The sequence below is a fragment of the Quercus robur genome, chromosome 4 (assembly GCF_932294415.1).
Source record: "Quercus robur chromosome 4, dhQueRobu3.1, whole genome shotgun sequence".
NCBI classification, from domain to species: Eukaryota; Viridiplantae; Streptophyta; class Magnoliopsida; order Fagales; family Fagaceae; genus Quercus; species Quercus robur.
Window position 1 is genome coordinate 66,896,685 of NC_065537.1, and position 4,084 is coordinate 66,900,768.

The window sequence follows — 4,084 nt, forward strand, 5'->3', positions numbered from 1 at the left end:
GCATCAACACATCTATTAGCTTCCCTACAGCAATGAGTTATCTTCAGGTGGGGAATCTAGATAGCCAACAACCTCTATAATCATCAAGGAGGGAATTAGGAGGACCATTAATGTTCTTCATATTGGAGTAAAGATCAATAACAAATTTAGTATCCAATTCAACTTCAATTGAAGAGAGTTAGAGATTTTTATAAAGGAGTAAACCATTCCTTAGAGCCTACAACTCAGCCCAAAAACTAGAAGCAACACCTATATTTCTAGAAAAACCTTGAACCGAATTACTCAACACATCTCTAATGACACCACCAAACCAGCTTGGGTAATGACTTTGCTTAGCATAGGATTAGATTTAGTCTTTTGGAAGCAATAAAAACAAAAGGTCCCAATTAATTGTTAGTAGCCCTTAACCACTCCAAGCTAAGACTTCATTTATAATATATTAATATATATATATATATATATATATGTATATATAAAGGAAAATAAAAGAAAAAGAAGAAACACCAACATGTCACTATTGGGAGAGGGGTAACTCGAATCTAAAAATTAATTGTAGGAACTCTTTTTTTACACAAGCTTAAAACATAAGGATTAAAATAAAACATTTTAAATGATTTTGGAACATTTTGAAATATGGGATAATAGTTGAGGACATAAATAACTCCAAAAAACTATTTAAAAAAATTATTCGCTTTCGTGGACATGCATGTTGTAAGAGAAGAAGGCAGTACGTTTAGGAATCTTATTCGCCTTCTTTGTCCTAGTGTCGCTCCAATGTCTCTTCCCTCTCTTATAGAGACCAAACTGCAAAACTCACTTACTAAAAAATGTTAGGAAGTACATATACTGTTGTTGTTATTTAATAGAGTTCTTTTTTGTTTCTTTCTTTTTCTTCTTTCTTTTTAAAAAAAAGTGTTAATTACATCGTTTGAATTACTTAGAACTTGTTTGGATGTGATGAAAACTAAGTTATATAACTCAATTTCCATCACTCATAATCCAAATATCGTGGGATCTACAAAAAAAAAAAAAAAAAAAGGTTTTTGGCTTGGTTTTTAAGTATTGCTTCCATCATTCAAAATTCAAAAAATTGAGTTTGGATGATAGAAACCGGAAACAAAAATTTTGTGTTTCCAAAAGTTTAAAACTAATTTTCAGGGGGTAGTTTGGTAAATAAAGTGACTTTGTGGGACCCATGTGTAGTGGATTGTCAAATCATCTTATATCCTTTAATATTACCATTGCTCAACCCCTTATTTCAGATCATTTCTTCTCCAAAATTTTCAGCAACACTTCCCTCTCTCTGTCTCCTCTCACATTTTGTCTTCTTCATTTCTAGTGGCATTTGATAATTAGTGTGGGTTTGGATCTACATTCACGTTCACGTTTCCTTGCGTTTGCGCGTTTTAAGCTTTTTTTTTTTTTTTTTTTTTTAAGACCAACGCCAAGGCATATGAACAGTAAAAGAAGAGTGAACAGTAATTTTTCACTCATTTAAAAATTATTTTGCTACAGTGTTTTCAATTTTCAGCAAAATAAGTTGTATCCAAACAAACCCTTAGTTGAACTTGGATTTGAAATGTTATTTGACATGTCAAAATTTGTTAGGGGATGTACAATACATTTTTTATTTGTGGTGCATTGTCAAATCATCTTAAATCCTTTAATATTACCATTGCTTGACTCCTTATTTCAGATCATTTCTTCTCCAAAATTTTCAGCAACACTTCCCTCTCTGTCTCCTCTCACACCCCACAAATACTTATATTTGTGGAGTGACCACCGCACTAAGAGTGCGCAGTGGTTTTGGTAAAATTAATACATTATAATTTTTTTTTTTTTTTGGCTGGGTAATTGTTTATTCGGGGGATTGAACCACCGAGCTTGAGGTTACTTAAAGAACCGGGTACCACTTGGGCAACTAGGCCCGGTGGTAATACATTATAATTTATAACACTCAAAGTTTGAAAAATTATCAAATTGTATGTATGCATTTGGCATTGGATTATATATATTTTTGTTTGTTTTATGCACTGTTTGCAGGTCTCATTCTGTTTTTGTTTTGTTTGTTTTTTTTTTTTTTTTTCTCAACTTTATGTCAAATCATCTAATTTTCATTTTTTAATAAATTAGTTTTTAATTTTTTTTTTATCTTAAATTATTGTAAATAAGTGACCAAAAATAAGCAATTTTCAAACAAAGACATAGAAACTATAGGTTGTCGTGATCTGCATGCTTGACACACTCAATATGTTGATGAGATGCTAATAGGATTGAAGAAGCTTTTACATGACATGGTATATTGAAAGCTCGATAAAAACTAAATTGATTCATTTAAATTTCGGTTCATGTATTTTAATAAAGCTAATCCAATGTTGTACCAATTGTACCTCTAATTTATAACTACTTCAAGTTCTCTTTAAAACTTAAGTCCAATTATATTCCAATATATATTAAAATTTTACTTTTAAATTCTTTGAAAATTATTTCCAACCTATATTCCAATAAACTTCAATTTACTATTAGTCATTTGAAACTATTTCCAACCTACTCGAAACTACCTAGATGGTCTTACAAAAACTTTTGATCTTTTTTATACATTTTTAATAGGGGGAAGAGAGATTCAAATCATGGATATTTTTATTGAAAACATTAGAAAATGTCATTGAGCTACAAAACTCTTGACACAAAAACTTATCATTCAATTCAAGTATAAATTTTAATAAATAAATAAAAATTACCATGCTCCAAAAAACTAGTTGTGTATTTTTAATAAATTTTTATATTGACTGAATTTAAAACAAATATATAAACAAATTTCATTGTATTATAATAAGAGTCCTTTTTGGGACATAACAAAGATTCACAACATTTTCATGTTAGCTTACTTCCTCACACACCGTATACTTAAAAAATAAATTGTAGATTGTGGTGGGCCCAAGTGTAAGTTGGTAGGCTAATTTGGGGATGCTATAAATTTTTTATTTTATCCCTAACTTTATTATTGCAATAAAAAATTACAAATGGGTCAAACACTGCCTTATTTTTTTTCTTAAAGAAATAAAGTGTTGAATAATGAGAAATTTGCATACTGTACCATATTATATCCTTGCAATGGTTTTTTCAAGAGTTGTCAAAGAGTACTGCTTTTCTCAAGAGTAGTAAAAAATTTCTGAAATGAACATTAATAGTATTAAACTTAGATTTTTTTTTTTTTTTTTTTTTTTGAGAAAGAATTAAACATAGATTGAGAGTTCCATATGTATTTCTTTTTATTTTTTATTCTCAAAAAAAAAAAAAAAAAAAAAAAAATATTTTTATTCTTTTTTTCCCCCTCTTTTTTTAGAATCCATATGTATCTAATTATGATTATTCTTAAATGCGTCATTAGTTACAAGCTAGTTTCCATGTAAAGTACAGAGTTAATCACTTAATTGTAACTATTCACCCTAAAGTAAAGGGGCATTTGCAATTTCACCCTAAACTTCAATATTTTGAAAACCAACACTCTAATTTAAAAATGATTTTTTATTTCCACCCACCAATATAAATTAGAGTCCGCATTAACAATGTGAATTGCAAATAGTCTTATAGTTTATGGTGCAAATTGTTGATACCCATTTTCGCGACACATTTCGTACAAGCCCAATTCAACCAATCCCGACTTCATTGTGGGCCCAATTCATGTATTATGTTTTATTTTATTCTTTTAAGCATGGCCCGAGCCCATGTGACTTTTTGGGGAAATTGAGGAAGTGTGGTTTGGAGGGTACAGGTCAGTTCCTTTCGGACCTTTTGCATGAGCCCAGCCTATGCGTGCTACCAAGTGGGCAAGGGACACTTGTAGCACCTTAGGCTCATGGAAGAGGACTTGTATCCAAAATTTCCACCCCAAAACAGCTTTTATGCTCTATGTGACTGTGGCCCAAAGTTTCTGTCCGAACCATTTTTTCCTTTAAAAATGGTTGGCTCTCATTGGCCAACTTCAGCTGCTAGCTCTCATCTAGTTGAGCCTTCCAATGGTCTGAAACAACTGAAAATGAGGAGCCAATGAGGGTTTAGTCAAACATTTCCCTTAATGATG